We start from the raw sequence: 16,569 nt of genomic DNA, 5'->3' as shown, positions 1-16,569 counted from the left end.
AGAGCCTGCTTCATTTCGTTGACTTTGCTGCAATCCATAAGAAATACGCGACTTTTAGTTGGCTGTCGATCTTTTTGTGAAGTTAATGGCGAAATTTAGAAGAATTTATACTTACAGTTTTCTTATGGACCGTTCGTGCAGAGTCTCACACACACAACTTGCTGTACACTTTAAACATCGAAAATATCGTACCGAAATAAAAAAGTTACAATGATGTCCATACAAGTAGTCAACAGACATAACATTATAGGTCTTCCACAGAGTATGATATGCTTTTGCACAGAGGTTATTTATCATAAAAAATTGGATAATAATTTACTTATATCGATTTTACAATTGTGCTTATTTCTGCGTGTCACTGTTTTGAAACACTTACGAAACACAAGAAACTTTCATACATAGAAGTAGCTGAATTTATGGAACTCCTTCACCTAAACCTATATTACAATTACTTTTCTTTTAATAGAAACATTTATAAACAGTCAGATGTCCTAGCAATGGGATTATGTATATCTGGTACCATAGCTGGCATATACGTCAATCACTTAGAACAAAAAATATTTAACAGCCAAGAACTTTGCCTAAAGAAAATTGAATTTTGTAGGAGATATGTAGATGACACACTACTGTTAGTGAAAGGGGATACCATGGACATCACAGACATCCTACATTACTTCAGTAATCTAGATCAGAAAATCAGATTTACAGTGGAACATGAGCAAAATAAAAGCATCGACTTTCTGGACTTAAATATTGCAAGACACAACAACTCATGCACAGTCAAAATTCATAGGAAAAACACAATGACCAGCACCACAATCCCTGCAACCTCATGTCACCCAAATATCCATAAACAGGCAGCATACAGGTCAATGCTACATAGGGCAACTAAAATACCTATGAACCAAGAAAACATGCAACAAGAAATAAACACAGTGAAAAAGATTGCAGTTGCCAATGGTTACATTGCTTCTATGGTTGACACAATCCTAGACAAAATGGAGAAAGGCCCAGATGCAAACTGCACCACAGAAGAAAAAGAGAAAAACAGATGTATATCTAGTATCCCATACATTGGCAATGTATCACAGAACATTACAAATATTTTCAAATATCACAAAGTAAAAATTTGGTTATCTACATCTAAAAAACTACAACAAAAACTGATACATAATATAAAGTGTAATCATGATCCATATTCAGACTCTGTAATATACAAGTTAACATGCCAGGAATGCTCCATGTTCTATCTAGGACAAACAGGCGTAATCTTAACACCAGGTACACAGAGCACATTAAAGCCTACAAATACAACACACTACATCAGCCATAGCAACGCGCATACAGGACACCCATTTGGAAAAATAGAACAGAATGTCAAAGTACTCCACCGACTACATAAAGGACATAAAATGGATTTGCTAGAAGAACTGGAGATATTTTCACGTTACAGAAAATACGAAGATAAAATATTAAACGAAAAACTTGAAAGTGAATCAGTGAATTTCTTTATATGTGTCGATAGTATACTTAAATAAAAATAGTAAGACATAAAAATAAGCACAATTTTAAAATCAATGTAAGTAAATTATGATGTTCTGATAGCGTACTTAAATAAAAATAGTAACTCATAGAAATAAGCACAACTGTAAAATCGATATAAGTAAATTGTGATGGGAATCATTTCCCGAAACGCGTCGTTTGGAAAGTAAAATAAAGAAAATCGTGACTGGTAGCAGAAGAGTTTTTTTTTATAAACAAACCTATTGTTTTCACAGTCGCAGGATTTCGGAACCACAATGAACCATAATGAATCAAATCATATTTAAAAAATTTAATTAATTTAATTTAATGAACTTATTACGTTGGTGCTTAATTTCTTAGTCTTTTTCCATCAAATTAATGAACACAACAGTACACATAACAGAGACTTTGGTTGTCAATAGTATATTCTCCTCTACTATTTACAACAGTCTGCCAACGCTGGGGTAACTTTTTGGTTCTGCAACTGAAGGAATCACTTGGTTTTGAGGCGAATAACTCATAGAGCCACGTTCTGAGCGCGTTTTTGTCCGGCGGAGGTTCGAGTCCTCCCTCGGGCATGGGTGTGTGTGTGTCCTTAGGATAATTTAGGTTAAGTAGTGTGTAAGCTTAGGGACTGATGACCTTAGCAGTTAAGTCCCATAAGATTTCAAACACATTTGAACATTTGAAGATATATGATGGTTGTTCGACAGTGAGCGGAAAAGGTGAAAATCTGATGGCGCAGTATCAGGTGAATAAGGCGGGTGACGAATGACTTCCCAAGCCAACTCCTGTATAGTGTTTTTTGTCAGTGTAACAGAATGCGGGCGGGCTTTACCGTGCAGTAGCATCACTTCACGCAGTCTTGCTGGTCGTTATTCTTGGATTTCGTCTGCAAAACGTCTCATTTTTGTTGACAATAAATGTCAGTGGTGATGGTTACACCTCTGGGAAGCAATTTTTAGTAGACTACACCGTCGCTGTGCCATCAGATGTATAGCGTTTTCTTTTGTGGGTGCGCGCAGGACTTTGTACGGTAATGTGGTGCTTTGTCTGGGCTCAGCCAGTCCTTTCTCTTCCTACTGTTAGCATGAAGACACCATTTCTCGTCACCAGTAACAATACAGGATAGGTACGACCGGCGTTGTTCACGAGCCAACTGATGACGAGAAAGCAGAGATGCGCGTATGGCCACTCGCTGAATTTTGTAATTTTGACTCAGAGCTTGCGGTACCCATACAACAGATTCTTTAACCTTCCGTGTTTCCTGCAAATGTCAGGAAATGGTGGAATGACCACAGTTATTCACATTTGCCAGTTCTCTAGTACACTGATGTGGATCATTGTGGATTAATGCGCTTAAATGATCTTCATCAAACCGCGAAGGTCTTCCGGAAAGTCACTAATATTGGAACTATCTTCATTAAAATGAAAAACCATTACATTGCCGTGCTTTGTCCAATGGTCTTATCCCCATACAGGGCGCAAATGTTTCTGGCTCCGGACTTTGAAATGCAGAAAATGCGTGATATAGGCACAGATAACGCATATGCTATGGTCGAGAAAGATAACGTACTTCCAGCTCTCCTTAAATGAGAAATTCTACGCCTAATCCCCATCTACGTTTTTGTCACTTCATCTAGTTGGCTCTTTCTCTTACTTGTAAAAAAAAATAACCAGTCCATTTGGAATTCATTTCTCCAGAAACACACAGTTGGTGGTGGTGGTGGTTAGTGTTTAACGTCCCGTCGACAACGAGGTCATTAGAGACGGAGCGCAAGCTCGGTTAGGGAAGGATTGGGAAGGAAATCGGCCGTGCCCTTTCAAAGGAACCATCCCGGAATTTGCCTGAAACGATTTAGGGAAATCACGGAAAACCTAAATCAGGATGGCTGGAGACGGGATCGAACCGTCGACCTCTCGAATGCGAGTCCAGTGTGCTAACCACTGCGCCACCTGGCCCGGTGCAACACACAGTCGGTTTCAGCACTCGTTGATAAGGCAAAAGGCCTACAATGAAGTATATAATACACTTTATAATGAGGATCCCTTGAAGATACTATACGACTAAATACCGGGATGCGATGGAGTTCATTTGAGCCAATCTGCGAACGCGCACTTAATCTGTGGGTCGCCCAGGGAAGCCTCAGTCATGGTAAGTCTTGTACCCCTAAGACACTACATAAAATGTGTAGAGACAATAGCAACAATTTTTTCATATTTCTACGACCAACTGAGCGAGAATGCAAAGTAGTTAATAAAGCATTCCAGTCTAGATTTGCTGATCCCACCAAGCTACAACAACCGAGTTAGAAAACTGCTGCGGAAGCAAAGGGAACTTCACAGCAAACATAAACATAGCCAAAGCCTTGCAGACAAACAAAAATTACACGAAGCGAAATGTTGTGTGAGGAGGGCTATGCGAGAGGCGTTCAATGAATTAGAAAGTAAAGTTTTATGTACTGACTTGGCAGAAAATCCTAAGAAATTTTGGTCTTATATCAAAGCGGTAGGTGGATCAAAACAAAATGTCCAGACACTTTGTGACCAAAATGGTACTGAACCAGAGGATGACAGACTAAAGGCCGAAATACTAAATGTCTTTTTCCAGAGCTGTTTCACAGAGGAAGACTGCACTGTAATTCCTTCTCTAGATTGTCGCACAGATGACAAAATGGTAGATATCGAAATAGACGACGGAGGGATAGAGAAACAAATAAAATCGCTCAAAAGAGAAAAGGCAGCTGGACCTGATGGGATACCAGTTCGATTTTACACAGACTACGCGAAGGAACTTGCCCCCCTTCTTGCAGCTGTGTACCGTAGGTCTCTAGAAGAGAGTAGCATTCCAAAGGATTGGAAAAGGGCACAGGTCATCCCCGTTTTCAAGAAGGGACGTCGAACAGATGTGCAGAACTGTAGACCTAACGTCGATCAGTTGTAGAATTTTGGAACACGTATTGTGTTCGAGTATAATGACTTTTCTCGAGACTAGAAGTCTACTCTGTAGGAATCAGCATAGGTTTCGAAAAAGACGATCAAGTGAAACCCAGCTCGCGCTATTCGTCCACGAGACTCAGAGGGCCATTAACACGGGTTCCCAGGTAGATGCCGTGTTTCTTGACTTCCACAAGGCGTTCAATACAGTTCCCCACAGTCGTTTAATGAACAAAGTAAGAGCATATGGACTGTCAGACCAATTGTGTGATTGGATTGAAGAGTTCCTAGATAACAGAACGCAGCATATCATTCTCAATGGATAGAAGTCTTCCGAAGTAAGAGTGATTCCAGGTGTGCCGCAGGGGAGTGTCGTAGGACCGTTGCTATTTACAATGTATAAATGACCTTGATGATAACATCGGAAGTTCACTGAGGCTATTTGCGGATGATGCTGTAGTACTCGTATATCAAAAGGTAACAGTGGAAAATTGTACTGAAGTACAGGAGGATCTGCAACGAATTGACGCATGGTGCAGGGAATGGAAATTGAATCTCAATGTAGACAAGTGTAATGTGCTGCGAATACATAGAAAGAAAAATGCTTTGTCATTTAGCTATAATATAGCAGATCAGCAGCTGGAAGCAGTTAATTCCATAACTTATCTGGGAGTAGGCATTAGGAGTGATTTGAAGTGGAATGACCATATAAAATTAATCGTCGGTAAAGCAGATGCCAGACTGAGATTCATTGGAAGAATCCTATGGAAATGCAATCCGAAAACAAAGGAAGTAGGTTACAGTACACTTGTTTGCCCACTACTTGAATACTGCTGACTGGTGTGGGATCCGTACCAGATAGGGTTGATAGAAGAGATAGAGAAGATCCAACGGAGAGCAGCGCGTTTCGTTGCAGGATCATTTAGTAATCGGGAAAGCGTTACGTAGATGATAGATAAACTCCAGTGGAAAACTGCAGGAGAGACGCTCAGTAGCTCGGTACGGGCTTTTGTTGAAGTTCCGAAAACATACCTTCACTGATGAGTCAAGCAATATATTGCTCCCTCCTACGTATATCTCGCGAAGAGACCATGAGGATAAAATCGGAGAGATTAGAGTCCACACAGAGGCATACCGACAATCTTTCTTTCCACGAACAATACAAGAGTGGAATAGAAGGGATAACCGACAGAGGTACTCAAAGTACCCTCCGCCACACACCGTCAGGTGGCTTGCGTAGTATGGATGTAGATGTAGATGTAGAAACTGCAACAGTTTCTCACTATTTTAATCAGAACACTTGTACAAAAAAGAATGCTAAAAGGGTGTTGACAGGATACGCTTTTTGTAAATGTTAAGAATTTTCATCATCCCAAGACACAGTCTGGTTCTGCTTTTGAAAAGCAGCGGTAGATTGACAGTGGAAAATGAAGATGGAATTCGGAAAATTTGCATCAACTTTATTGTATGCGTTGTTATTGAGCTCCGGTTCCGACTCCGGAAGAATGTTGACGTGCTACGCAATGTGTCATCTATAGCACCAGAGACCTTATTAAGAGAAATAAAGAACAATATGACATTAATAGCATTAGAAATAGTTATCAGACCGGCCATCTTGTCACACGTAGAACTACAGTGGCAGAAAATCAGTTTTGCAACTGGGAGAGTGTGACAGACACCGTTGGATTTTGGTCTGAAGTATAAAGTATGAGGATTCAAGTAAACAGAAGCTTTTTGGCGAACTTTCCGATTTCGCTAATGTACTTCTAATCCTGTCTGGGTCAAATGTAGTAGTAGAGAGGCGCTTTAGTGAAATGAATATTCCCAGAAATTCATACAGGAACATGATAGGGAATGCCACGCTCTGATCTATTAGGATGCTTCGTCCGTTCTTCGGCGCCTTGGAATGTGCTGTTACAACTTTCAATCTGAAGAAGCAGTTCTAAAAGGAAGAGGTAAGATTCGAATTAACTGACGCTTTACTTTAGAAATAGTTCGAGTTTTTTTTACACTACCGTGCTTTACAAAATAAATATTGTTTGTTTCATACGTAGATACCATCCAAGCCTACAGCAAGGGTAATGGCTTTAGCAGTGACAATTCAGGACCATTAACATTTATACAGTTCGCTGAAGAAGAAGTGGAGGGCCCTGAAACACCTGTTTTTCATATCGAGTGAGTTGTTCCATCCAAAATTTACATGTTATGCTTACGAAAAATATTGCTGTGATATGGAAATGTTACTGTTCAGTAGCCTGAAGAAAAAAAGATTACGCAAATAAAAGAACAATGTAGCTTTGATATACCGTATTTAGCATTTTAGATGTGTGAGAGAATGCATGTTCCTCATATAAGTCTTTTTTTCTTTCCGATTTCCAGCAGATTTTAAAAGTTGGTTACCCGAAATACATGTGATACAGTTGGTAACACTGGGTGTTCCTTGTTCAGGTTTCCCGTCGAGCGCTAACACGCAGTCGAATCGCACCAAAAAATATGAACGGGTTGCAGATGTTGATAAAATATGAGTTTCGAAATTTTCCGTCGAGTGGCAGGGAAGCAGTGAGTGATTAATCGGTTTATTCGCGAAAGGTGCACGTAATTACGCACGAAATCAGTGGAGAAATCAGCATCTTCAATCTTAGTCATAAGCGGCTTATATTATTAGACGCACAATTACTGAGGTAACCGTGAACATTTATAGTAAGTTGTTTAATTTCGAGAACTAATACGGTAATGGAACGCAAGAGTATGAAAATTATAGCATTATTTTTTAAATCACGAAACGATATTATATGACAAAATATTATATGACAAAGTGTTTTCTGCAAACATGATGCTTAAAGCAAAAATAACAAAAACACTAATCCAACGATTTCTAAATACCAATGTATTGTTGTTGTTATTTTCTTCAGTCCTGAGACTGATTTGATGCAGCTCTCCATGCTACTCTATCCTGTGCAAGCTTCTTCATCTCCCAGTACCTACCGCAACCTACGTCCTTCTGAATCTGCTTACTGTATTCATCTCTTGGTCTCCCTCTATGATTTTTACCCTCCACGCTGCCCTCCAATACTAAACTGGTGATCCTTCAATGTCTCAGAACATGTCCTACGAACCGATCCCTTCTTCTAGTCAAGTTGTGCCACAAATTTCTCTTCTCCCCAATCCTATTCAGTACCTCCTCATTAGTTATGTGATCAACCCATCTAGTCTTCAGCATTCTTCTGTTGCACCACATTTCGAAAGCTTCTATTCTCTTCTTGTCCAAACTATTTATCGTCCTTGTTTCACTTCCATACATGGCTACACTCCATACAAATACTTTCAGAAATGACTTCCTGACACTTAGATCTATACTTGAGGTTAACAAATTCCTTTTCTTCAGAAACGCTTTCCTTGCCATTGCCAGTCTACATTTTATATCCTCTCTACTTCGACCATCATTAGTTATTTTGCTCCCCAAATAGCAAAACTCTTTTCCTACTTTAAGTGTCTCATCTCCTAATCTAATTCCCTCAGCATCACCCGACTTAATTCGACTACATTCCATTATCCTCGTTTTGCTTTTGTTGATGTTCATCTTATATCCTCCTTTCAAGACACTATCCGTTCCGTTCAACTGCTCTTCAATGTATATTATTTATAAATCGAGCCACAGTGGCTGCCCATGTCCTATGTTATCTTGTTTTTACGCTAATATTTTAACGTCGATTATATTTTCGCTACTCACTTATCTTTCTCTGTCGAATCGTGTTAGAAGGGTCATTTAAGTTCCATGCACTCTCTGTATATGAAATGATAAATTAAGAATTAATTTTGGACTGTGTTTCATTTCGTAACATCAGATGACATACCTTACTTGAAATAATATTTTATGGATTAAATATATTATTTGTGTTTTCAGAGGCCGTTTTCAAATGGTTCAAAAGGCTCTGAGCACTATGGGACTCAACTTCTGAGGTCATTAGTCCCCTAGAACTTAGAACTAGTTAAACCTAACTAACCTAAAGACATCACACACATCCATGCCCGAGGCAGGATTCGAACCTGCGACCGTAGCGGTCTCGCGGTTCCATACTGCAGCGCCTAGAACCGCACGGCCACTTCGGCCGGCGCCGTTTTCAAAAGGTAGGGGCCAGACTGTTCATTGATCAAATGATTCGAACTATATTTGAGAACTTTCACTTAACATACTTTTAACAGAGAACGATTCTGTGAGAATTTCATTGATCTTTCACGGTCGAGCATCACTGAAGAATGACAGACAACCAAAACGCATTGGCCTGAGACGTAATAATTTTTTTTCACAACGATGCCAATCACTAATGATCTCTTATTTTTTCAGATCACGAATATCTGCTTATAAGAAGTATTAATGTCGATTACATGCCAAAAATATAACTCCATCATTGTAGGAATGTGCCTTGTGGACACGACAAAAATATTGATGTGAAACTTTGAATCATTCGCATCTTTTAACATCGTTTAGCAGGAGGATTGTTCTAATGTAGAACTTTCTTTTTTGAGTGAGTGAGCACATTTCAAAAGGGAACTAAATTTAACTGCGAATATGGTGGTTGGGTCCAACCATTGTTAGGAAGTATGTTACTTACGAACTCAATAAATCCAGTAAATGATATGAATTGTAATCCTTTAAAAGTAGCCTTTTCATTTTAATTGAAGAGCTGAAGACTTACATATTTCTAATGAAATGAGGTAAATCTTCGTTCTAGGCGATATGATCAGTTTTTCTAAAAAGTGTGTTCTCTCTGTTAACCATTCCTTATCCATGTCCGATCGCTGCACAGAAAGCTGTCTCAGTTAAGAATCAGCAGAATATAGCGAGAGGGAGGTTACTTGATGATGATGACGATGATGACGAGAAGCAAAAAAAAGTAATGAAACACGAAGTTCAGTAATAACACACTTGCTCTTTTCGTCTCAATTTCTTATTCTTGTTGTCTGCGCTTCCCTCGCAGAACAGGAGCAATCTGCTCGAGAGGTGGGCTAGAAAAAGGAAACGATAGCCCATTGTATCATCGACAAAAGAATTGTGCGTTTCTGGCACGTATTACTCTTACATCAGGCAGAGATCTGCAGATTACACTAACGACGCGTCGGAGCATAAATCGCAGTAGGGAGTGCTTTGGGCCACTATTAATGTTTCCCAGCAAAGGAAAAAAGGAGGATCAGGGGGATAGGACGGGATAGAAGAGAGGGTAAGAGAGAGAGAGCGCTTCCGAAACGTCGGCCACGTGTGCGGCGCAGCAGGAATCCCGCGACGGCCGTGGGTCCAGTTTTTGTGAGGGACGCCGCCGGTTCTCTGCTGACCGACAGCCCCGAAACACCTGCTGCCGAGATCCATCAGCGCGAGGACGTGCTCTGAGGTGGCCAGCCAGCTTGTGGAGACAGGCGCTGACTGGACAAAACCCAATCTGGCCTTCGCTCTGTCGTCGACAGGTGGCTTCCCCGCCTGACTCATTCATCTCTTGCCCCTGGACTGGAGAACACACAGGCGAAATATCCTCGCACTTCCAAGAAAGCCAGGTACTGTCATATAACCGAACCATGAATTTAATGACTCATAACTGCAAAATAATTGACGCAAATTATTGTCAGAGTACCGGGAAAGAATGACAGACGTCGACCACGGAAAAGACAATATCTACATCTACATCTACATTTATACTCCGCAAGCCACCCAACGGCGTGTGGTGGAGGGCACTTTACGTGCCACTGTCAATACCTCCCTTTCCTGTTCCAGTCGCGTATGGTTTGCGGGAAGTAATATATTCGATACCTCATCCAGAAAAGCACCCTCTCAAAACCTGGACAGCAAGCTACACCGCGATGCAGAGAGTCTCTCTTGCAGAGTCTGCCACTTGAGTTTGCTAAACATCTCCGTAACGCTATCACGCTTACGAAATAACCCTGTGACGAAACGCGCCGCTCTTCTTTGGATCATCTCTATCTCCTCTGTCAACCCGACCAGGTATTGATGAGCAATACTCGAGTATAGGTGAAAGGTGGCTACACTGAGCCACAGCGCCATAGATTGCGCCAGAGAGTATTATTTAGCCGCCTCCACAGGCAGTAGTCGTTCAGATGCGGTAGAGGGGAGTGCTTGCTGAGATGTCGTAGTGAAAATTTCTTGTCGAGAAGTCGTGGTGGAGAGTGCTTATCGAGATGTGGTAGTAGTGAGTCGGTGTTGAGATGTTGTAGTAGGGAGAGCTTGTTCCATGTTTTATGCAGTTGTTTGATGGGCCAGACAGCAGATGTTGTTCGAATGGAGATATTGTAACGATCAGAGTGGTTTTCGTCAATATATATGAGGTAAAAAAAAATTCCCTTTTCTTTTTATTATTTCAATGTCTTAAATAATGCGTCATTACAGGTTCAGTCAACAAAGCATCTGGCTGGTGTTCTTGTGTTAGAGTGTAATTCTGGTTTTCTTGCGTAATTATAGTATTTCTATTTTTTTTATTGCTTCAATATAAATTGTACTTAAAATTTCTTGTCTTATTGAAGAAGAACCGTGCCAGATGTGTACGTTGAATCACACTTCCACACACAGAACGGCCACACTTGTGTTTTGTTGTTTCGTAGGTTTTATAGTTGCTGGGGACTTAACTAATTTATTGTGTTAACAGAAATTTTCTTTCATTCTTTGTTGTTATTCTATGCAGTCAGATTGCGTACTAATACTGGTCAGGGCCGACCGTTTACGAGACAGCGTAACCGGACAGTCAGCTACTAAAAATTAAAAATATTTGCATAAATATTTAATTAAGCCCCCATGCACGTGGCGACCGCTGCTTCGGATCGTCCCTTGGAATTCTTCTGATTGTAAAAATAGTAGACAGTAGTATTGTTGTAGTAATTTGTAGTAATAGAATATTGCATGTGTAGATTTGGTAATTGAACATTTGTAGTTGTCTTGTCTTTCTACTAATGGTATTTTTGCAGAATTTAATTTTTGATGTCTTGTATGTCCTCAGGGGATTCACTACACTAAGTGAATATGTGCCGTAGCGCGCACAGGGCCCCGAGCTGTAGTAGTGCTATTTCCCTTTTAGTTTTCTGCACTGCTGCCTACTCTTTTACTATTCTTTGCATCTATCGAAACAACTCTTCGACAATCAATCTATCTAGAGAGCGTGTAAAAAATAACAGGCTATGACTATTTTACCCAAAAGTGATTTCGGAAATTACCGTTTGGACTTACTGTATCTTCAGCAGCATTCATTCGTAGTTTAAACGAAATTTTACCTGTTTATCTTCGTGACAATATTACTTCATATGTTGACGATATACTTATTGCTAAACGTTCTTCGAGTGAGCACAACAAAATTTTGGATTCATTATTACGTATTTTTGCAAGAGTTGGCATTACAGTGAACTTGGAAAAATCTGAATTTGGTCGTTCTCAGGTGAAATTTCTCGGACACATTATTTCTACAGAAGGTGTTCTTCCTGATCCAGAGAAACTAGACGCAATTCGTAATTATGCTGTTCCTACCACAAAACGTGATGTTCATAGTTTCCTTGGTGTCTGTAATTTTCTTAGACGCTTTGTTAGATTGGATAACTTGGCCACACCTCGTTTATGTGAACTATCTGGAGGCCTCCCCTGCCCATATGGGGCTGGGAAATGAAATCGCAATAAAGAAAAAAAAAGATAATGCAAAATCACTAAATTACCCAATAATGGCCTTTTAAAATTATACTATTCAATTCAATGATAGATTCAAAGAGAATTTGAAATAGTTTTAAATGAATCTGTCGCAACATCATGGAGTTAGATCTTTATGTTTATACATGTTTATTAATATTACCAATGACGATTATAATCATCTGCAGATTTCGTTTCACAGAACAGCTAGTTCATATATGAATGGCAATAATTAGTCTTGATTGGTATAGATTTTTACATGCTGACTTCTGGATGGGACTCATTTTATGCAGTTAATAACACTGAGTAACATAATATTTGTATTTATAAAAGAAGCATAGCAGGGACATTATAAAATGTTAAAGAATAGAGCCAGTACATTCAGATATCAACATAAAACACAGTAAACGTATGGAGTACATAAACGCACTAGTCACGGAAATTTTTTTATATACTGCGAATAGGCCATCTGAGAACCACGTTATAATTTCAGTTTTTCATTCGTCGTTCTTTTCTTTTCCACCAGTATGCTCTCGTCTGTTCATTATGTTTCTTCTTTCTGTCCGCAGACCATTTTGAACCAGTCTTTTTAGCTACCCTGTCTTGTAAGCCTTTCATTTTCAATATTTTTTCCGAATGGCTTCTCTTTTGTTTATATCTTTTGTTTACTCGTTCTTTGTAAATCCGTTTTTTCTCCGTCGACATAGCTTCTTGTGGACTCCTTACCCCACGAATATTTCAAAATCTTATTAGTTAATCAACTGTCCTGATTTGAAATAAATGTCAAAAACATATGTTGTTTTTCTGATTACGTTTGAAAAATTTTCTGTATTTTGGTATATTTCAGCATTACTTCGCAGTTTCCAACCTTCTGCTGTGTTTTTTTTTTTTGCCAAATTTTTCTTATAATTCGCGTTCCTAGTACTTCTGATTTATGTAAACCATAGTTTAATGTCAGGCATTCACTTGCATATTGGCACTACTGTGTTCTAATCCCTTATTTTTGCATTTTTAGATAGGCCCTTTTTATTGTAGAGGTCTTTGATGTTACCACATGCTCTCCCCATTTTATGCAACCTTCTCTCTATTGCAGATTTTTACAAAGCATTTTCTTATGATTTCCCCTAGATATTTGAATTTTTTTACCCTCTCTATTTGACCAATACCTGTTTTCAGGAACTTTGGAGCATTCTTAACGTTTGTTACAAATTTTGTTTTTCCGCAGCAGTTCTTAAGCCAGTTCTGTTGGCTATTTCTTGCAGGAGATTTATTTGTGTTATAGCAGATACCACATTTTCCGAAAGTGTAGCAAAATCATCTGCAAATGCAAGACAGTTGATTTCGATATTATCGCTTCCTCTAGGAAAATTATTTTTATTAATAATTAGGTAAAAGTCCTTAAATTACTACGAACGACGGTTCTATTTTAGTATGCACCGGGATGCACCCGCCAATAATTTTCTGGAAAGTCACGCCTTCTAATTGAAATATTTTACGAAGTAAAATGTTTTATACGAAAGTTGTACATCTTTGAAACCAGAAAAAATATGGCTACAAGATAATGAACTGAAATTGTTAGTGGATTGCATTTTAAGAGCTGAATGAAGTCCCGAGTTTTGAGAAAAGATAAGATGTTTAGGAAAATGAGAATGAGGACTTTCAAATAAAGTGTCTCAAATAAAAAGAAACAGTTGCTAGCTAGGTCCAAGGAAATATGGCTATGCTGGTGTATTATAGCAAGTGGAACTATTCCATCTTGCAACTCTTTAACCAATCAGCTTAGAAAGCGAAATAGACGTAATTTACGACGATCTGAGTAACCTATTATTTCGAAATTGACAGCAACACCACAGATTACTACACTAGGCAGTATGCCTGAAGTAACACAATTTCCTTACAGAAAAATATTTACAAGAGTTTCTCTCTCTGCGGTAATACTTCTTTTTCATTTCTTCGACTTCACTGAGAGACTACAAACGTTAGGCCGGCGGCCGCAATGTCTTCATCGACTGGCGCACATACCGCGGTTTGCTTGTTCCCTGCGACAACCCGGTTGCCCCCTTTTGGTCACGACTGCATTGCCTACGTGAAATATCACGACCGCTAAAGCACGACCGTGGTTTCTAGCTGCTGAATATGTATCGTGTTCTCACCTCAGCCGGGCGCGCTGGATTATTCAGCCTAACGTTCGCACTTTGGCATCCGCAGAAACGAGCAGTGTTTCAGAGACAGAGTAATGCGCGGCAGTCTATGCAAATCGGTAGAGCTCATGTAAATAAGAGTCAAGCAGACGGCGTACTTTCGCGAGTAATGGCTAATGCTAGGGCAGGCTATGGCAGCTAGCTCAGCATAGGTCTCGACTTTACTATTATTCCCCACATCCTACCGAGCGAGGTGGCGCAGTGGTTAGACACTGGACTCGCATTCGGGAGGACGACGGTTCAATCCCGCGTCCGGCCATCCTGATTTGGGTTTTTCGTGATTTCCCTAAATCGCTCCAGGCAAATGCCGGGATGGTTCCTTTCAAAGGGCACGGCCGACTTCCTTCCCCGTCCTTCCCTAATCCGATGAGACCGATGACCTCTCTGTCTGGTCTCCTTCCCCAAAACAACCAACCAACCAACCCACATCCCATCTATCACAGTCGTCCTGGCCATTAAAATTGCTACACCAAGAATAAATGCAGATGATAAACGGGTATTCATTGGACAAATATATTATACTAGAACTGACATGTGATTACATTTTCACGCAATTTGGGTGCATAGATCCTGAGAAATCAGTACCCAGAACGACCACCTCTGGCCGTAATAACGGCCTTGATACGCCTGGGCATTGACTGAAACAGAGCTTGGGTGGCGTGTACAGGTACAGCTGCCCATGCAGCTTCAACACTATACCACAGTTCATCAAGAGTAGTGACTGGCGTATTGTGACGAGCCAGTTGCTCGGCCACCATTGATCAGACGTTTTCAGTTGGTGAGAGATCTGGAGAATGTGCTGGCCAAGCCAGCATTCGAACATTTTTGTATCCAGAAAGGCCCGTGCAGGACCTGTAACATGCGGTCGTGCATTATCCTGCTGAAATGTAGGGTTTCGCAGGAATCGAATGAAGGGTAGAGTCACGGGTCGTAACACACCTCAAACGTAACGTCCACTGTTGAAAGTGCCGTCAATGCGAACAGGAGGTGACAGAGACGTGCAACCAATGGCACCTCATACCATCACGCCAGGTAATACGCCAGTATGGCGATGACGAATACACGCTTCCAATGTGCCTTCATTGTCGCCAAATACGGATACGACCGTCATGATGCTGTAAACAGAACCTGGATTCATCCGAAAAAATGACGTTTTGCCATTCGTGCCATCGGTTAAATTTCGCGTCTGTAGAACGTCATCTTCGTGGTGTAGCAATTTTAATGGCCAGTAGTGTAGAATGCAGCACAGTGGTTGCAGCTTCGCTTGTAGACCACATGAATGTTTTCACAGGTAGCCCTGCCTTTAGTGGGATAGCTGATGTTAGTGACTGGACTGGAGTAGGTGGTGGTGGGAGGATGTATGGGACAGGTCTTGTATCTAGGTCTCTTACAGGGGTATGAGCCATGAGTTAAGGGATTGGGGTCAGGGGTTGTGTAAAGATAGACAAGTGTATTGTGAAGGATCAGTGGATTGCGGAATATCACTGTAGAAGGGGTGGGAAGGATAGTGGGCAGGATATTTCTCATTTCAGGGCACACGATGAGAGGTAATCTAAACCCTGGTGGAGAATGTAATTCAGTTGCTCCAGTCCTCGATGGTACTGAGTTACAAGGGGAAGGCTCCTCTGCATCTGGATGGTGGGGCTCACTGCAGATGTGAGGACCACAGGTGACTAGGCTGTATGGAAGGGACTTCTTGGTAAGGAATGGGTGGCAGCTGTGAAAGTGAAGGTTTGCTGGTGGTTAGTAGGTTTGATATGGACAGAGGTGGAGGTTACCATCTAGAAAGGTGGCTTGTTGGGTTTGAGTAGGACCAGGTGAAGCAAATGGGGGAGAAGTTGTTGAGGTTCTGGAGGAATGTGGACAGGGTGTCCTCACCTTCGAACCAGATAGCAAAGATGTCATCAGTGAATCTGAACCAGGTGAGGGGTTTAGGATTCTTTGTGTTTAGGAAGGATTCCTCTAGAAGGCGCATGAACAGGTTAGCATAGGATGGTGCCATGCAGGTGCCCATAGCCGTACCGTGGATTTACTTGTAGGTAAAGCCTTGAAAGGAGAAGTAATTGTGGGTGAGGTTATAGTTGGTCATGGCGACTGGGAAGGAGGTTGTTGGTTTCGAATCCGTCGGGCATTGGGAAATGTAGTGTTCAATAGCGGTAAGGCCACGGGCATTAGGATTGTTGGTGTACAGGGAGGTGACATCAATACTGACAAGCAGGGTGCTGTTTGGTAAAG

General features: G+C 40.7%; 1 non-coding gene across 1 annotated transcript; it reads right to left on the bottom strand.

The window, feature by feature from the left end:
* Positions 1 to 3,413: 3,413 nt before the first annotated feature.
* Trnaa-cgc (transfer RNA alanine (anticodon CGC)) lies at positions 3,414 to 3,486 on the bottom strand. Its single transcript has one exon. It is a non-coding gene; the product is annotated as a tRNA-Ala (tRNA).
* Between the last annotated feature and the right edge of the window lie 13,083 nt (positions 3,487 to 16,569).

This window comes from Schistocerca cancellata, chromosome 6 (genome assembly GCF_023864275.1).
Source record: "Schistocerca cancellata isolate TAMUIC-IGC-003103 chromosome 6, iqSchCanc2.1, whole genome shotgun sequence".
In the NCBI taxonomy this organism is placed as follows: Eukaryota; Metazoa; Arthropoda; class Insecta; order Orthoptera; family Acrididae; genus Schistocerca; species Schistocerca cancellata.
This window is presented reverse-complemented; position numbering and strand designations above follow the sequence as displayed.